At 49.6% G+C, this 19,916-nt stretch overlaps 1 protein-coding gene across 1 annotated transcript in view; it reads left to right on the forward strand.

Annotated features, from left to right (window-relative positions):
• The first annotated feature begins 11,536 nt into the window (after nt 1–11,536).
• The window catches only part of LOC126642488 (mitogen-activated protein kinase kinase kinase 3-like), a 78,336-nt gene continuing 69,956 nt past the window's right edge, over nt 11,537–19,916 (forward strand). Inside the window, 1 exon segment of the mRNA XM_050320168.1 lies at nt 11,537–11,652. The gene's annotated coding sequence lies outside the window, so the exon portion shown is untranslated.

Consider the following 19,916-nt stretch of genomic DNA (forward strand, 5'->3'; position numbering starts at 1 on the left):
TGGTTGGACTCCATGACCTTCGAGGTCTTTTCCAACCTAAATAATTCTTTGATTCTCTGAAGTGTTTGGCTCAGAGGTCTCCAGCCACGTGCTCCCCTTGTGTAACTCCAGTGGTTCTCCTGGGGTGAGAGAGAATGGAGAAAGGGGTTAAAATGTTGCAGCAAGGAGCTGGTGATGACTGAGGATCCAGATTTACAGAAGTTAATTGCTGTAGCTCATTTAAGTACCTGAATTGCTGAAGTGGAGCTTTTGGTGGAGACACATGGACTCTTAGATGCTCATCAGAGATTAGATTTGATACCCAGTGGTTCCTGGGGAGCCCTGGCTTCATTTCCATCTCTTCCAGACCAGCAGGTCCTCTGCATGCAATCTGCACTGGCTGGCTGTGGGAAGTGATGCTGATTCCCTGTGTAACCCACATGACACATCATCTCCTGATTCCTCTTCTGTGCACCAAGGGCTCCTTTTCCTGGCTCAGCAGCTGCAGCCCACTAAGAACCAGTGAGTCACCCCAGAGGACTCATGTTTGGTAAAAGGAAAGTAGAGCCAAAACTTTGGGCTCACGGCCAAGGAAAACACTGTTGTCGGCTTGCAGTTCTTAGAAGAACAACATGTCTTCTTTATCATATTAGAAATATTGAAAAAAAAAAAAAGTTTATAAATCTTCCCTGTTTGCCTTTGCCTTCATTTGGACAAGGACAAACAGTGCACTTGGCTTTGCTTTTGTTTGCAGTCAGGCTTCCCCCACAGTGTCTTGGTTGACATTAAGCCGGGCCAAGTCTGGCAGGGATGACATCCTCTTGTAGCTTACTCAGAGCTGCTAGACAGCCACCCACTCCAAGAGGCCTCAGTTAATGGGTGTGCAAGAGAGAGGTGCCCTACTGCCTGCACAGGGGGTATTTCCCATCGGCAAGGAGGGCTGGTTGCCACTAAACACAAACCTCTGCAACCTAAATAAAGAAAAGACGTGGAACTGCTGATAGGTCAGTGAACGAAACAAAAGTGGGTTTAAAAGCAAGCGAGCCTCTGCCAGCATTTGATTTGTACAGATATGAAGCTTGTGAGGTGTCCAACACCACCCCAGACTCTGCACCAACAGGGTTGTTAAAAGTGATGATCCAGGCAGCAAGAGTGGGCAGGAAAAACGGATGTCCGTAAAGGATGGACAGTTTGCTCAGGCCCAGAACACAGATCTTACACCCAGCACTGCCCCCTTTCTGTCACATGGCTGGAGGTTGGGTTTATTTCCTTTGCTCTCTTGTGGGAGAGTGCAAATCCTGCCACACACTTGAGTCAGTGCTTTCTAAAACAGTGCTGATCACATCCACTCTGAACTCTACCCTGATAAGAAAAAAGGATAGTTCTTTTACTCTTAAAATCTCAGTTGCCAGCCCCTGCTTCTCTGAGACCCTGTGAAATCATCCTCTGAAAATAAGTGTAACAGGGGTGTTTAGGAAAAGCGGTGTGGGCAGGAGTGCTTTGTTCTAAAATTAGAAACCAGGAGACCTGGCACTGTGAAATGCAGGCTCTCCAGTCTCCTTGCCTGGATTTTCCATTCAGATTAACACAGTCAATGAGAACAAAAGCTTTCCTTTTTTACCCACTGGCACCTGTCTCTTTACTCCAGGATGGTGTTCCAGCTTTCCATTCTTCATTAGGAAGCAGAGAAGCTTTGCCTGCTTGAAATACCAGCAATCCCTATGCCAGTATGGAGGCGAACAAGCTTTCCACTGTCATTTTTGTTAAGTACCCTCCAAGAGCCAGCTTCCTTCCTGGAGCCCTGAAGTTAGGGTCTGGGTTCATAGGACCTGGGGGGAGATCTCTGAACTTTGTTGAAGTTACACAGGGTACCTGTAATAAAAGAATTGGACATTCATGGACTATCCTGACCTAGGGGAAACCTAGGGACCAACCTAGACAGGATCTAGTAATTGCTTCTTCCAATGTGAACAGCAGCACTTGATCCCTTTGTTTCTCAGAGATAACCTTATGGGATATCAGGTCTTGGACAGATTCCAAATCTCAAGTCAACAATTATCTAGTGATAATTTTCCCCTTGCTGCTTTGGGTGTCCTTTTCCACTCAATAAAGATGTTTACTGTCTCTTGTTTATTCCTGCTGTTGGAGTGTCACAGTCAGAACTCCTGTCCTGTCCTGTCCTCTCCTCTCCTTTCCTCTCCTCTCCTCTCCTCGAAGTTCTGATTGCATTTAAGGCTCACATTTTATGACCTTCCCCAGGACAAAAAAGTTTTTCTCTGCTGGACCATTTGCCTCCAGCATTGCTGGTGTCACCACATCATCAGTTAAGGCCTTTGACGTGTCATCCATCAAAGTCCATGTTCACAAACACGTGCCCAATTTCATTCATGTGCATATCCCCATCTTCATTCAGACAGTGCTTCACCTGTCTAAAGTAACAAATTTGCCTGAATAATTTCCTCTCTCATTTTGGAAGCAAATCCCAACTGTTGCTGTCTCTGTGAGAACGACACTTTAGCGTTTAGTTTGTCATGCATGAGAAGTTTGACATCACTATTTGACGTTTTACCGAGTCTCCCTCTGAGCCCTTCACAGAATCTCGAATCATGTCATCGTTAGCTGTTTTCATAAAAGCAGAAAACTTCCAGGATCAACACATAGTGCAGCACTGCTCGGAGACAGATCCTGTTACCACTCCTGCTGCACACAAGCGTGTGCTCTAATGGCTCTTTGCCTGTGACAAGTGCAGTTTGAGTAGCATGTTAAGCCCTGTCCACCAGCACCAAACGCCTCTCACTTTTCATGCACATCTGATGCTCCACCTAGATCTATCTTTCAGCTTTTTGAACCATTAGTAACAATGACAACCTGTGTTTAATGCCAAGATCTCCCATTCCAGAGACGGTGCTTTGATGTTTTGACTGCAGATGACTCTGCACTCTCTTTCCTGGTGGAAGCAGAAGGACACAGCCCCACTCCAAGAGTTCAGTTTGCTGCCTGCAGAAATGCAGCCCCTCTTTTTACGGGTCAGAGACTTTCCCCTGGTGTTATTTGTCATGCCTTCTGGTTTGGAGGGGTCCTGCCATCACATATAGTGCAGGGAACATCTGGCCTTGGTTCTGCTATGACTGTCCTTGTAGGGAAAACATACAGACAGATTGCTCTTTGTAGTTCAGCTTGTGACCACTACTCATTAAATCTGTCATTTCCTCTTCTGCCTTTCAGCGGTATTTCCTCCATCAGGAACCTAATGACCCTCTGCAAGCTCTCATCCACCTACTATTACTGGACCTGTCTAAAGCTTTGCCAAGTGGCTTAAACACTGTTTCATCTCTGGTGTCAGCTACTGCTTATGGCTGTCTTACAGGTCCGCAACACACTTGCACCTGACTTATGTTATACCCTCAAAATACCAGAAAAAATACCTACCCAGGTAAAAGATCAAACAAATAGAACTGCAGCTGAAGCAGCTTAAGTGTACTCACCTCCCTGGCTGATGTAATTCGACACAGCTAACCAGGGACTTACTTCAACCCTCATTTGACTAAAAATCTCTATTCAAGAGGCTTCTAAGCAAAAAAAAAAAAGAAACTGCAGGTTTGTGGTCACAGCTAGTCTAGGGAACATCACGTCTGTGTTGTGTTCTGCTCCGTGCTTCTCCCTGTGTTCTTGGAATGGATCATCTCAACCCTTTGCCTACAGCAGAATTTCTTCTGGATTGCACTCTGATGGATGTAACATCACTTCCCTACTGCACAGGACGTTTTGAGTGTTGACTGCCTTCAGATTCGAGACCCATCTCTAGCAACGCAGATAAAAGCCAAGAATATTCTAGAAAATAATATTTACAGAAGGGTGCAGTCAAACCATGGTAGATATTTAAAAACACAGATCCAAATGTTAACTGTCCACCGGGTTAGAGCAATAGTCACCAGGCCATTTCTGTCAGGCTGTGACACAGGGACAAGGACTACAGTCGAGGTGAGTTTGGTATCTGCTCAGCTCAAAGGCATGTCCAGAGCAGATATTGGCACTGTCTGGGACAGAGGAAGTTGTTGGAGTCCTGCCATGAATGCTGAGGAGCAGCTGTCCTGTGCACCATTTTATTCTTCACATCCCCACTGGATAGAGGTTGTTTCATGTGTAGTTTTCTTTTAAGGAAGAAGTAGTTTAGAAGGCAGTATTTCTGGGAATCATATAAACACTTTTTCTGGGTAATCATTATCAGAAGGAAGTGCCTTTATAAGGGGCCCTGTATAGGTTTGACATCTATTACAATTTTCCCTTGGAGACAAACCCCAAGGTCGTCATGGTCCTGCTGCCACCTCCTCCTTCCCCTGCAGAAAGGAAGGTTCCTTGCTGGAGACAGGAAGAACCAACATCAACCAAGGCTGTGAAACACTGGCCTGCAGGCTCAGAGAGCTTTGTGCTGCTCCTGCAGGTGACACTGGCATCATGTTTTGGCCACGTGTTGCCAAGGAGAATGGAAACCAAAGGAGAGTCGAGAAAAAACCCTTCGCTTTCTCCACTCCTCCCCAGTTTGTATTTACTGTAGTCCCCCACCAAACTACACCTAAAATAGCTTTTGTCTGTTGCTATTTAGCCATTTAGGTCGGATCTACCAGCTGCATGAACTTGCCCCTATTGTACTATTGCAGTTGGACTGTTGCCATCGTCCCCCCATGGGTTTTCTACAGATCTATATTTCAAAGTTATGGCTCTTGCAAAGCTCTGCTGTGTGAGTTCAGACAGGCCAAAAAAAAAATTAGTCATGTTTCCTCTGGTCCTGCTGCTTTACTAGGCTTCCTATTTGCAATCAAATTATTTTTAATTTTGACTGTGTTCCCATTGTTTGCCAGGAAGATAATCATCTTATCTCGCCGCCGGGATATTTCTCTCCTTTCTCATGTAGTTTCAGATGGATTAAATAAATACCCCTTACACAAAGCACACCAAGCTGGGCAAAAGGGCATTTCACCAATTGCTGGCTGATCTAAAATTTAGGAAATGTCTCTCTTTTTGGAGGGGAAAAAAAAAAAGTTTGGAAGGACATGCCATAATGGCAGGTGTGCTAATTGTACACACTCAGTTAATTTTTATCCACCTCTGCTTTGTGGAAAAGTGTGGGTGAAGTTCAAAGTTAGTCAGTGACACTGGTTTGGCTTATCAGTGCCAAGTTTTTGGTAAAGGAGAAGCCATAAGTGGTCCTCTGGGACCCTTCTACTTCTTCTTCCCAGGTGAAACTGCATTAGCTCCGTGCAGGGAACAGGGGATCCCCCACTGTGCCAACCATCATGTGAGGAAGCTTTTCACAGGAGCATCACAGGATGCTCTTCTCCAGCTCTTCATGCCTGGGATCACATCCAAGGGACTGAAATGGAGGCTCAGTTCACTGCACTTTGAGGTGAGCAAACTGAGCGGTGGAGATCAGGCACCCTCAGGCCTTCCCAGTGTTTCCAGCACCCCCTCCGAGGAGGAGGAGGAGGAGGAACTGGTCTGTAAACACCCAAACAACAGCCATGCAATGGAAAGTTGTGCAGAGGAGCGACACGGCTCGAAACCAAACTGCTCTGTTGTGTGTTTGGTAACCTTCACCCACGTACACTTCCCTACTGCTGGATGCCGAGCGGTTTTACCTCCAGCTTCCTAATTATCGGAGCGCCGCCGCTTGTGCTCTGCCACAGATGAGGAAATGAGGACATATGGCTTCTGTGATAAGAGATTGATGTGAGCTGTCTGTGCAGCGGCGCTGCAACTTTCTATACAAGTCCATTTACAAAACAAAACATGTGTAAACAGTCAGGTTTTGATTGTTTCGGTGATTTCTTCCCCCCTCGTGACAGAGGTAAAGGAAAAACCGGAGGTTTCCACTTAATGCACGCAGATAACTCCATGGCCAGTCGGAGAGATTCCAGCTGTGGTAAATCACTCTCTGCTTCCCTTGATTTCTGTCACCTAAAATCCAGCTCCACGTGCGTGGATGGGGAGAAATACAAAGAGACTCAGGCTTGATGGCTGCTCACACATGATCCACTTCCAGCTGTACAAATATTCCTGAAGGGTTCTGGTAGGAGCTTCTTCATCAAGAGTACATTAAGGAGTGCAAAATACAGATTGAAAAGACAACCAAAATCCAGTGATGACAATGGGTGGCTTTGACTATGCTCCAGTAGACTGGTTACCTTTCAAATCAGAAGAGGGATTAGAGAAATAGGGTCTTATTGTCAAGGAACAAAATCCTATTGTCAGTGGGGACAAAGAGCAGAGTAGGCTGGATACACATATCTAAATCCATGCCTGGCCATGATCTTTCAGTCTTTCTCTTATCCCTTACACTCTACTCAAGAAAAGCAAGTTGCAGGGTGGAGAATATTGGTCCTTGAGATGGAAACACAGGATGCCCCCTGCAATGTTTTTGCTTTCTTGCAGTTCCAGCTGCTGCAAGGCCAATATTTCTTGTGCACTTTTCCACAATATTCAGGTGCCAGATGAGCCCATAAATATTCTGGGATGGTTCTGACCTTACCTGAGAAAGTTCAAACCGGGCCTGTTTGCAGATAGGTATGATAACTCTCCAGGGCTTCCAGCTTCACACTTTTCACCAGCGTGATATGGAGTCACCTTGAAAACTCTTTGGTTTTGACACAAGTTCTAAGCACAAGCACAGGTGAAAAAGCTCCACAGAGAAATGCCCTCCAGCAACATTTCCTTAACAACCCACCCAGAAATCAGATCCTCTTCACTTTCACTCTGTCCTTTTTGGACGTGTTTTTCCCTCTGTTTGGGCAGAGAAGGTGAGTCATGGAACAAAGACAGTGTGGAAATTTACATCCAGCTATGAAAGTGCCTGTTATGACTACCACGAAACAAAAAAAAAAAAAATCACCCACACAACTCAATCTCAGTGTAAGTCACACCCAGCTTGGAAGAAATATGAGTTTAAACCTGTTCCTTTTTGGTTGATTGACGCTGCTAGCTGCTGCAAGCTGCTTCCTCTGCGTATCACACTCAGCCTTCAGCCTTTGTTTTGTAAGATCTGAAAAACCTCTCCAGTCAGCTGCCTGCAACTATGTGGATGGACACAAATGCTGCCTCAGAGAGGGCGAAGGGGCACCCCTGTGCTCTGACCCCCTCACAGAGCAGCTTCCTAACCCCTCAAGGTGGGGTGTGGCAGAATTCCCAAGTGTTTGATGGGTGGCAGTGCATGGAGAGTGCCTCCCTGCTCCTGGGTCTTCATGCTCTGAACCCTCTCCTCCAGGACTGTGCATTTTACCTTCAAGTGCAGGGCTCACCCTCTTTTAAAATAAGGTGTCTGCTGCTGCCACCTACCTTTAGTGCTGGAGTGGATGCAAGAAATATTCCATGCACCAAGTCTCCAAGGAGCCCAGGATTTCCTCCTCATCCCAAGACCTATAAATCCAACCTATAAACCACAAGGTTAATTTGTTTGGTGGGCAGGAGGCTTTATCTGCTGTTGTGAGAAAACGTTTCCTGCCATGGAAGAGGAAAGATTTCAAAACCCATCCAGAGATCACTTCTTGCTCTTGCCTGGCTGTGAGGGCTTTCACACAGCAGATCTCGGCATCTGCCCCACAGAGGAGATGGTCATATCAGCCAGGAAGCATTTCATGTAACAGGAGAGATGGAGAAAGGGGTCTGGGAAACGTGTGGCCTCAGAGCAGAAGGAATCTGAACCTCACTCTCACCCTTCTCAACTGCATCATGACATGGTGGTTGTGAAATGGAAGCAGAGGCAGAGATGAAATGCTGTCCCCAAATGTTTGTCCCCAGCAAACCTCTGCTTTCCTTCAGGCATGTTCCTGGAAGGGCACAAACCCCTCAGGAATGCTGGCATGTGTGGTTGGTGCCAGGTTTCTCTCTCAGGCAGCCCCCAGACCACTCAGCTTCGCAGCAGTCGGACCACATGGGAAATATTTAAGGGAAATAAATGTGGCTTTTCTGTGGCTATTAACACTAAGAAGGACAGCTCTAACCCTCTTTTCCCACCTGCTTTTCCACAGCAAACAGCACACCTGCAATTAGTTTTGGGTGAGGAGGAGCTGCAGCTGACGCAGATCTGCCAAGCCCAGGGGCTGCCATGCAGAAGTTTCGGCATCATGGGCTTGTGTCTATGTGCTGACATCCCACCCAGGCCCATCTCCAGCCCCAGCCTTCAGCTGAGGAGCAGCACACAACCTCTGAGTAAGTAATTGGTTTCTCTTCTTTACACCAGGACAGCATCATTCCTGCACATTCTGCAAACTCAGTATGGGAATGATTTCACCCACCTCGACGGGAGAGAAAGCCTGGCAGACGTCTCACAGCACACAGCAGCTTCAATGCTGCCGTCCAGGGCAGGAAGCAAGAAAGGATATTATATCAAACAGAAGGCATGGGAGAATTTCAGGTTAGATGGGGCACACTTAGTCACAGAAGAACTGGGTCAATGCTCTGGGACCTGTGTTCACTTCCTGCAGGAACCCTGGCTTAGTCCAAAATAGTAGCAGTCAGGGAAAAGCCAGATGTCTGCCCCTTTTTCTCCCCACAGCAAATACTAATGCTTACATCATTAAAGGAGAAGCATAAACAGAACAGCCCGGGGCTGTGATTTGCAAAGTCCTTGGTCTGCAGATGAACCACCAGCTTTTCTTATAGCTCACTATTGTGCCATCAGACTTTTCACTGAAGGTATTATCAGGATGATGATACAGGCCTTCATATCCACCCAACGTTTACACCAGTCAACTAAGAAGAATCAGAGCCCACATCTAAGGGTTTTATGTGTGACCTGGCTTTTGTCTCGCCGGCTGGCACGTGCACCAGCACAGCACAGGACAGCATGCACCAAAGAATGGCTCCTACTGGCAGTTTGGACACTGTTTTGGAAAAGAAGGGAGAGTTTGGCTCTATGGGTACAAGGTGTGCTCCTCCTGTTGTCCTCAGGGACAGAGAACCCCCCACATCTATTTTATTTCACTGCACAGAGCCACTACAACCACTGCTCTGCACTGGGCACCCTCGAGCAGGTGCTCACTTCGCTCCAAAAACGTGCCAAAGGCTGTCAGCCAGCACTGGTAGGAGAACACCTGAAACTGTGCACAGAGGCACACGCCTCTGTCCCTCCCTCTTCCAGGCTTTGTGAATGTTTTTTGGAGCAACTCGAGTAGGCAGAATCCGGGGGCAGATCCTCAACACGCCCATCAGCAGGGACCTGTTGACATCAGTGGAAGGAGCCTTTACACAACGTGATGATCCTAATATTGTTGAGGAACACCCTAGAACTGAAATCCCCATAGTGGGATACCTGGGGCACCAAACACGCTCAGAAAAGAGGAGCTGCTGGGAAGAACTAGAGCTTTCAGCAGTAATTGGTGTGTGCCTGACCAATTCCCATTAAAACCAGGTGGTTTTAAAGGAGCTGCTTGTCACTTAGTGCCTTATAATACTTGAACCTGAAGTCCTGGGGTCCCGTGCCTGGTTCCCAAGGTAAACACATGTGATTTATTTCAGAAAGGCATCTGCAGTGCAGGAATTCATTACATACATACCCGATGGGCAGCAGCCAACATGTCAAATGTGCCAAGTTACCAGAGTTTTTATTAAAAGCTGTTAAGAGTTAGGGGGAAGGTGCAGAGAAAAGCAACCTCCTTCCCAAAGCCAGGTGGCTTAGGCTAGACTTACGCCGCTTCCCAAACGGATGAGGCAAGCTGGAGTCAGAGGTTCCTTCCAGCAACAGCTCAGTCCCCCTGGATGTCTCTCCGTAAGCTGCACAAATATTCTGGGGAGGGGGAGGGAGAGAGAAAAGAGTGAAACCTATTCAATTACATCAAGATCGCGACTGGCCCCAGTAAAATCATTTATGGAGTGAGGGAACCCGGAGCGGTTTGGGCTGGAGCCATCTGCAGTTATTTGGTATATACAGAATCCGTTTCTATGGATTTTATTAATAGGTCACGCGATTGTATACGAGGATGTGAGATCTGAATCTCTCAGGAGGGGTCCCTGGTTGGGGTTTCTATTGCCTTTATAGGCAATGGCTCAAACTTTCTTGCAGCAGCAACTCCTTAAAAACTTGAGTGGAATGGGGCTGTTTTTAGGATCCAGCCCATTTTTTTCTCTCCCCCACCAAAATCTTGAATTGACTTTGTTCCTCTTCCTCATTTACTAAATGGAGAAACAAGGAAATAATCAGAGAAATAGTGTTACTTACTTTTTCCATTGTCTGCATGAATTTTCCCTCTTTCCCACCAGTCTGAGGGATATCTGGTACATAACTCAGCTCTCCCACTCCCATCTGTTTTTCAGGCTCTTGTTGGCCCTTATTTAGGGGTGAATTTTGCTTCTATGCCACTGTTGGCTCTCCCCATATGGGAAGTTGAGCCCAAAGGGACTTGGACACACAACAGAGGCTTGGGACAGGTGGGTGTAAATCAGAGCAGCCCAGAGGCTTTTCTACTTCCCCAGGGAGCTGCCCAAGGATCCCAGAGCTGTTCTGGAGAGCAAGCTGTGACATGGGAACAGTCAAAAGCCCCTGCCCTTTAGTCTTCACTATGGCTTGATTTTGCTTCAATTCCCCTAAAAGAGACAAAACTGAACCAAGTTACCAGCAATTCCTTCACATTCCGGCCACCTGGAGAAAGCTGGGCCCTGCAGAAAGCCACGCTGCTGCAGCAAGGTTGCACCAGCTTCACCAACACTCCCTCTGATGGAAGCCCCATCCCAAAGTCTGGGGGTTATAGTGCTGTGTTTCATCATCTTTTCAGGATGCTTTCTCTTTTCAGGAGCTTTCAGGAGGTCCCAGAGACCCCCAGCTGGAGCGCAGAGGTCACATTCCATCCTTCTTGAAAGCAAAGCCAGGGGGGATCCCACGGTGTCTCACGGGGTGTGTGTGGTGGGGGGCGGGGGCTGATCCGGCCTGCAGGGCCAAAAGGTAAGCACCACCTGGACCAGTTAGGGCTGCAGGAAGGAGCATCACCCGGGGGGGGTGGGACTGCCCCGGGGGTCGGAACTGCCCCACGAGTCTCACCGCGGTGGATGTGACCTGTGGGACTGCATAACAGGGTATCAGACGGCATGCAAGTCCGCCCGCTGGTCGGAGCTACCCCACGAGTCTCACCGCTGCTGATACGACCTGTGGGGCCAGAGAAGCCCCACGGGAGCGAGCGGGGCTGCGGGACAGGACATCATCTGAGATGCGAGTCCGCTTTTCGCTGCCCCGGGGGGTCGGAACTGCCCCGGGGGTCGGAGCTGCCCCGGGGGTCTCATCGCGGCTGATGAGACCTGCGGGGCCAAGGGCAGCCCAAGGGATGCCCCGTGGGGCAGGGCATCATCCCGCACGGGGGTTGCAGCTGCCCCGGGGGGTCGGAACAGCCCCGGGGGTCGGAGCCGCCCCGCTCCCCCGCCCGCCCCGATGTCGCCCCCCAGCGCCGGGGCCCTGCCCGCCCCCCCGGTGGCCCCGCTCGGTCCGCCCCCCGTGCCCATCCCCGTCCCATTGGCCGCGGCCGCCCCGCGCGTCACCGCTTCCTCCCGCTTTTGTGCGCCGCCCCAGCCCGGCTCCAGCCGAGCGGAGCCGAGCCCAGCTGAGCCGTTCCCAGCCGAGCCAGGCGCCGGGACCCGCGGCGGTGACAAGCCCCGGGTGTGCGGGCATGGCTCAGTGACCCCGCCGCCGCACCGGTGAGTCCTCCCGCAGCCCTCGCCTTCCCACCGGGTCCCTGCGCCCGCCCGCCCGAATAGTTTCGGTTTTTAATTATTTTATGCTGTCTGCAGCGGTGGCCGAGAGTTTTTGCAGCCGGGTCTGGCTTCCGTGGCTTTTTTTCGTCCTTCCTTTCTAGTCTCGCAAGCGGAGGGTTGTCTCTCCGGCTGGGTTTGGGGCTCGCGGGGGATGGAGCGGGTCTCCAAGAGGAGGGAGCCGGGAGCCGTGTCCGTGGGTGCGGATGGAAAGATTAAGGGATTGACCTTCCCCGGAGCTCCCCGCGTACCCCCGCCTTGTGCTGGTGAGCTCGGGTCACTGGTTTTCCCAGGTTGTTTCCTGGAAGCCTGTCCCAGCTGCAGCTGCAGCTGCTAACAGCGAGCGCCGGGATTAGACCCCGATTAGACCCGTTCCCGGGATGCGTTCACCTCTGGAGCCAGCGATTTCTGGCGGTGATCACTTGGGTCTCGCTTCCTTGGGAAGCGTCTCGACCACACCAGGGAGGTGCAGGGGTACCCAGAGAGCCCTCACTGTCCAGCAAAGCTGTCCCTGCACCGTCTGTCCGGAGCGGTGAGGATGGGATGAGCGTGGGGAGGAAGGCTCTGCGGCGGGCACGGACTCCCACGGGCGAGGGAAGCCCCGCTTGGGGCGAGTGGCCAGCGGAGCTGGAAGGCTGGATTTCCACCTGGACTCAGCCAGCGGCTGTCGTGGGGAGCTGTACCACGAGTCAGGAGGATGCTCCGAGTGGATTTGCTCAGTTTGGAGAGCGGCTTCCCCCTCGGCTGCTGTTTTCTATCCTCCTCTTTCATTCCTGTCTTGTAATCCAGTGGTTTTTGGAAGCAGACCTGCTCCTGGTTCGGTGCAGAGTCTGCATGTGTTAATGGTGTGTGGACCAAAAACATAGTGCTCACTTGGGATTTGGAGGCTTGGGATTTGTGCAGGATTTAAGTGATCCCAGGGATTTCCAGGGTCAAGCTCTTTCACTTACTTGGTGAGAGTGAGTGGCTGGGGGGGGAATTTCTCTCTGTGCCACCTTATGAATTCATTTCCAGTCTGGTACGTGCAGTTTGATGTAGCTCCATGCAGGATTTATGCGCAGAGTGCAGCTCTTGGAAGCAGTTCCTCAGGCATGCATGAGATCAGTTGCATTTGGGGGCTTGCCTGTGACTACCTGTGTCTTGTGATACCTGTGTGAGGTGGTCCAGTTTGCAGAACCCCTCATTTGGCATTAGTTATGAATGGGGGTTCAAGGTTTCCCAGGGCTCCTGCAGATCAGAGCAGACCTCCACGGCTGGGCACAGCCTTTGCCCTGGGAAGGTTTTGCAGCTTGTAAAAGCTCCTCTGTTGGAGGCAGGACGTGAGGCTGGACGGGCTGCCAGCCTGGTGGGATGTGGACTTAAAGGATCTTTTATACCTCCCTTCTGTGAACGCGTTTTGGTGCCGCAGTTTTTTCCATGGGTCCTTAATCTCCATCAGGAACCCGCAGCTCTGCCCTGTCAACGTGTGCTGATGGGTGATGCATTTCTTTTTTTGGAGGCTGCTAGAGCCTATGAGGGAAGTGTGCTCATGCAGAGAGACGTGGTCTGGATTTTCATCCAGACGAAGCGACTCCGACGTGAAGAGCCAGCGACTGCAGCAGCCAGAGGAGCGGCTCCATCCCTCCTGAAACGTTCCTGTTGCTTTATGATGCTTCGGGATTTCAGCCTGCAGCTTGGACTTGATGCTTTCTGAGTGTTCCCATTGGGAAGATGCCGGCGAGGATCACACGGTGTGTCTGGCTCCCTGGCGGAGCCGTGGGATGGAGTGCGTTGCTGCAGCGTGGAAAGGGATGTGCTTCCAGCCCTGCTCTCCCCAGATGGACGTGGGAACGAGTGTGAGAGCTGGCAGCATCTTCTGTTCTGGTGGATCTGGCCCTGCCGTCGTAGACCTGCTGGTCGAGGCTGGAGGGAAGTGAGTCAGGGTTTGCTGTTAGAAGGGATATCTTTTATTAGACTGCTCGGGGAGCACAGGCTGGCTCTGGACTGTACAAGCCTGTCCACACGTAGAAGACAGCACGGAGCGATTGCCCTGAGCGCACCTTGGCTCTCCTGATTGAGGGCATCATCTGGAAGAAGAGAGGAAAAAACCAAGATATTCAACTCCAGTTCAGCCTGTGCAGTTCATCTGGCTCAAAGAAAGGCATTTTCTCTCTCTACAAACCTCTGGACTCTTAAGATCCTGAGACCCAGCACGGGAAAGGGACACATATCCCATGTGCCAGCCTTTCATGGGAGGTGGCTGAGCCCTTTGCAGCCTGGCTGCCCCAGCGAGGAGCTGCAGGCGATGGGGCTGGTGCTCCCTGATGCCTGACGGTAGCAGGAGGCTGCTGGGCTCAGTCACTTCCACTCCCTTCTCTGCTGAGGGCACAGGCCAAGCACAGCGTGCACAGAAATGTGCAGAATGTCAGCTGTGCACCGAGGAGATGGAAAATGCAGTGCGGAACCACGAGAGGTGGAACATGGAATTCAACTTTTTTTCTTTTTTTTTTTTTTTATGTCATCAGATGCTTTTCAGAAAAATTGGGCTATAAATGGCCCACTCATCCTGAGCCTGGCAGGTTCACCCTCAATCCCCAGACTTTATTTATTTTCCTGTTTAAGCTCCACAGTGGGGAAATGGGTGACCAGGTGGTTTCGGTGAGTCCCTTCAGGGAGCAGTTTCCCATCCCCACCTGCAACCATGCAGGCCAGGTCACATCAGCATTTCTTTCTGGCACCTCTTCTGCCTTTGCTGAGTGAAGTGTGAGATGCAGAGGTGGTGAATGTCATCTCAGTTGTGCCTGAAACATGCTGTCTCCGTGGGCTCGCCACATATCCCGTGTGGCATGAGCCTTCATCTGATGTGGTCAGTGCTGTGGTGAGCATCAGATGGACAAGACAAGTGGTTTTCTGTCTGTGAAGGTGTGTGTGAGCGTGCACGAGAGTGGATATGTGGGCATTTTTTGTTTGTTTTCTGTCTATCCCTGCAGTCCTGATCTGGTCTGGCCAAGTAATCTTCCCGTTAGTCACTAAAATGCCGCTGGTATCCAACTCAACGGGTGGTCAGGCATTGGAACAGGCTTCCCAGGGAAGATCACCATCCCTGGAAGTGTTCAAAAAACATGTAGATGGGGGACATGGTTTAGTGGTGGACTTGGCAGTGCTGAGTTAGTGGTTGGACGTGATGATCTTTTCCAACCTTAATGATTCTAAGATTCAATTAGTCCGTCTCAGTTAATTAACTCAAGAAAGGAAAAGCAAAGATCTCCCTTAAAAATTGATGTCTTCCTCTTCAAAGCCTCTTGGGAGCTATTACTGGCAGAAGACCTGTTGCACGGGCTCTAAGAGCAAGAGAAGAACGCTGTAGTGGGGCTAGAGAAGAGTTTTGGGGCTGCATGCTGGGAGTGTGTGGCTCCCTGCTTTGTTTCAGTGCTTGGGCTGTTGCTCCAGGAGCTTTCCCTGGAGCCACAGAGAAGCCCAGGATGGTGGAAGGTGCAGCATTAGCACGGTCCTTGGTGGGGACCCTTGCAGCTCTTTGCCTGGTGTCCCCATCTCAGTGACTGGGGTGGGGACACTGTTGAATGTCATTGCTGTGTCTGCTCTCAGGGCCAGCTTCTGTTCCCAGGGCACCTGGGACGTCTGTGAAGGGAACCCAGAGACTTTGACCTGGACTTTCTGAGGCTTTTAGAAATCAAAGGTGGAAGATACTTCTGTACCCTCTGAAAAAGAGGGTTCTGCTCCCAAGTCCGTTTCCCAAACGCTTTTTTGCTATCCTGGAAGATCCTAATACAAATATTAGTGGAAAGCAAGGGGCTCAGAATTTAATGAGAATCTGTGGTAGACTGGAGCCTGTCCTGCTCTCCTGAGTTAAAACCCAGGCTGGCCACCATTTTATTCAGAACTAATTGTCCTTTCTGTGAAATCTTCCCTGATGTTATGCTCCCCACTCTCCCAAGATGATTTGGGGCAGCCCAGGGAGAACAAGCTGTAAGAGCAGTGAACCAGGGTGGAGCTGAGCCAAACCCTGGCTCGCCGTGGAAGCTCCATGGGACAAAGTCCTGTTGGCAGCGTGTGCCGTGCCCAGCAGCCCGGGACAGATCCTGGAAGGAGCTGGCCAAGCTACTGTGTAAACAGCATGTGTGAGGGCCAGGTCCTTGGTGGGGGTGGGAGGGAGGCTCAAGTGTTCAGGTAGTGATTAAACACCAAATTGCTTGAAAGAATAGCCCTCATTGGGTGGATCAGAGGCGCTCTGCAAACCCACTGTGAGCAGCAGCTTGTGTGCTGAAGTAACAAAAAGTCATCAGATTTGATAGCTGGGTGATTCAGAGGGAGAAAAGACTTTGTACAATTGCTTTGGGAAAATAATTTGTGAGATAAGAAGCCTTTGGAAGGGATGTAGGAATGTCTCAAATCCATCAGTACTGAAAGGTCCATGCGGCCCCTGCAGTGCTTTCGAGTGCTCTTGTTCTGCCAGGACTGTCCTGGAGTGGTTGTGTTTGTCTTGTCCATGTGCAAGTGTTTCTTGCACAGCAGCTTCCAAGTGCCCCCAGATTCCCAAGGGAATACTGAAAACTTTGCACATAACAGTGGTTAGGCCAAACACTGTGTGTAAAAGTGAACCCTGTGCTGTGCTACAAGTTCTGCTGCTGCTGCTGTCAGTGCAGAGGTTCTGAGGAAGATGCTGCTGCTGCTTTGGTGTATCTGTTGGAGTCCGGTTTTTTTTGACATGGTCCTTGCCCTTCAGTCCTGTGGTCTTGGTCAGGCAGCTGGACTAGATGGTTGTTGTAGATCCCTATTCTCTGAATGTACATGGAAGTCCATCATGACGAGGGTGGTGGGTTACTTGGATTGCTCAGGGGTTTATGAGCTGCAACCTCTTTGGGTTTTTTATTGTTGAGCAGAAGTCAGATTGTCACAGCCTAGTTGTGAACTGGAAATAGTGCAGTGCCCTCCATAAACAAGAGCCTCAAAGAATTAACAGATGCTTAATCTCCTCCCAGTGGACTGTCTGCACCTTTTGCTCTGCAAGGTGCAACAGGGATGCTCTATCCCAAGGCATGAGGACCCTGCAGAAGGGTGGTGGATACAGGGCAATTAATGGGCATGTCTAGCTCTCACCAGTGCTTGATAACAGGGATATTTTGCCTCTGATACAGAGTTAAGGGCTGGGACATCCCCTACGAGAGGCAGAGCTTTGATATAGAAGGTTTGTTCAGGTTAAATGACCTGGGGAGAAAGTGTAAGGTGAGGCCTGTTATCACTGGTGGTGAAGGTGAACTGAAGGAAAGGTGAGTGTGCATGAAAAGAAACCCCCTTTTAAATACCCTCTTCCTTTTAGCCTCTCATCTTTTCATCTCACCTGGGGAGTGTCCTGAAGGGAACTGTCCCTTTTTTGTATGCTGTGTCAGTGCAGTGTCATTGCAGGGCCATCTGATAACAGTGTTATCTGTAGCTGGGTGATCCTGATAGGGGCTGATAATAGTCTTATCTCCAGCAGAGTGATAACTCGGAAGTCCCTGGGGGAATGAGTGGCTGGAGGGAGGTCTGTGGACTGGACTGTGGGGCAGAGTGGTTTGGGTGTGTAAATGATGAATATCCTGTACCTGAAAATCGGAGATTAGAGGTTTGGGCTTCCTTCTGTTGAGATTGATCAATGCACTGATGTAATGTGGAGCTATTGGAGGAGGGCTTGTTCTGCTGGGTGAAGCATCCTTCAGTAAAGATACCAGGCTGGGCCAAGCTCCTGGAAAACTTTCCTTGCTTATGTAAGATGCTCACACTGCAGCCTTGATGCCTTCTTTTTGCCTTTTAGCACAAAACTGATCCCTGTGCTGCAATCCTTCTGCTGGCTTCATTCTTGGAGAGTAGTTTTTGGGAAACCAGGGTTAATAAACCAGTGGAATGCATTTGCTGGTCCTTGGTCTTAGTACCCCCAGTGCTGGTGCTGAGTAGCAAGAATCATTAGAGAAATATGCAAGATATTTCAGTTATTTCTCTTTGGATGGTGCTGGTAGCAAGTAAAAGAGATAAACAGAAACTGTTGAGCTGTGCTTAGCTTATTGCATCACTGGTTTTATTGAAAGGGTCAAGGTCCGGCTCTGAGTGTTGTGGAGCTGTTCCTGAGCTGTGCTGTGCTGTGCCAGAGAGAAAAGGTTAGGGAAAGGTGTACTTTTGGTGTTCTTGCTGCCTGTCTGTGTCTGAGGACCGGCTGGGCATCACCTTGCTTGGCTCAAATGGAGGATTTGGGGAACTATGTCCACTCTTACCTGTTTTTGTTTGGGTTGGGGGTGCTTGCTGAGGCTCTCCATGGTGCTCTTCCCAAAGTGCTGTGACGTTAAAGATGTGCACAATGTGTGTCACTGTGTTACCTGGCTGATGACTCAAGAAAAACAGAGAAAATGCTTGTTTAACCATTGCAATACTTCTCAAATTCACCTACAGCATCACAGGAGTGACTGAACATCTGGTGTGTGCCTGGTCGGTGTTGGGATGGGGCTCTAAGGGGTTTTCACAGCTGGCTTTTGGACCCAGCACAAAAGGCGCTGAAGATTGTACCTGCCTTCATCTCTGGATGAAGACAGATGAAGCTGGGGATGAGCTGGTTCCAGTCTTGGTCTTTGTCCAGGAAATCCCATGCTAGGGAACTTCTCTTTCAGGGAGACAGTTGGGGTGTCCCAGGGAGGTGATCTGGCACACTGAAATGGGATGAGGTGGAGCAAGACTTCCAGTATCTAGTTCATTGTTACTTGGGAAGCAGATTTGTCTTTCATATCATGTGTTGCCTCTCACCCCTGCTGGAGCTTCTCAGGCAGCAGTGAACATGTTTTGCTGTTGGAAGTTACCAAGAGGTGATGATGGTGGGAGGTGTTTGTGGAAGAACATGGGATGTGTCGGAAAGGATCTCCCCTTGCTGCATGGGTAACCTCCCACCTCCCCGACCTGTCTTGGGCTGGATTTCCAAACCCTTGGACAGGTGTGGTTGAAGGGGTCCAGGCAGCATCACAGAGCACGACCAACTTCATGGCCGTGTTCAGGAGCGTCACCAAGGGCTTTGAGTGGTGCCATTGCAGGAGTCTCCTCCACCCAAAGAAGATGGTAGGGAAATGATCTATATAATGCATGTTTTTACAAAGCAAGCAGTTTGGTCAGGGCCTTTTGAAAGCTAATTAGGTGCATCTGTCATGCACCTGTGTGCATATGTGCATCAAGTCCCATGTGTTTGCTGGAATGTTTGGAAAGGGCCTGGTAGATGAAGCATCCTGCAATTCTTGCCCCAGTGTTGTTTTGGGGCTGGTAGGCAGAAGGTGTCCTATCTGCCGTGGCCTGTGGAAAAAGCATGGGTAAGGCACTTGCTTCCTTGCTAATTCCTGCCCCTGTCTGTCCCTTCCCTCTCCATTTGCTGCCTGTAGCATCTCTGCCTGCTCTGAGAGCACGGGCTGGGAGGTGGAGCACTGACCAACACCCCTGGATCAGGACCATGGGGGATCCTGGCTGCTGAATGCTTTCACAGGACACGTTCTGTGGCATTTCCTACGAAACCTCCTGCCGTGGGGCTCTATTTTGGGGCTGTCTCTGACGTAATCTGTCAAGACACGGTCTGCTCTTTGACTTACTGCTGCAAGTCTGGTTGGGGATGGGTGACCAGTTGCTTACCTTGCATTACCAAAGCAACGAGTTGTTGCTTTCCATGACTCATGAAAATGCACTGTAGGCTCTCTTAAGAATGGCTGAGATCATTTTTTGGCTGGGTTTGGGCATCTGGTTTCCTTAGCAAATAGCAGTGGGGGTAGAGGGAGGGGGATTTCCAAACTTGTTTCTTTGTGTGTGTGATCTGGTTTTTAGAACTGGGCTAAGAAAATACTTACTTCATTTGAAAAAGGGGGTGAAGAAAAAGGACCTGTAACTTCCATGTCTGCTTAGTTTTCGTAGCATGTCTCATTTAGTCGTGGTTTGCTGCAAGAAGGGGAAGGTACTAATAACATTACAGAGCTGTGTTTTCTCCTCTGAAATAAGCAAGGATGGAAACATCATGGGTGGTATTTTTTTTTTAAAGCAAATCCTTTTGGGGGAATGGAGGTGCAGATAAAATTGTGCAAACAAAACCGTAATTGCATCTTTGTTGTTGTTGTTGATCACGTTTGCTTAAAAAGGGGACTCTGATTCTACAGTGGTGTATCAAGGCAGAGTTCTAGCAAGAGGTGTTTTAGTGTTTGGTTAATCTGATTTTTTTT

The sequence above is a fragment of the Myiozetetes cayanensis genome, unplaced genomic scaffold, assembly GCF_022539395.1.
Source record: "Myiozetetes cayanensis isolate MyiCay16 unplaced genomic scaffold, myiCay2020 scf1, whole genome shotgun sequence".
NCBI classification, from domain to species: domain Eukaryota; kingdom Metazoa; phylum Chordata; class Aves; order Passeriformes; family Tyrannidae; genus Myiozetetes; species Myiozetetes cayanensis.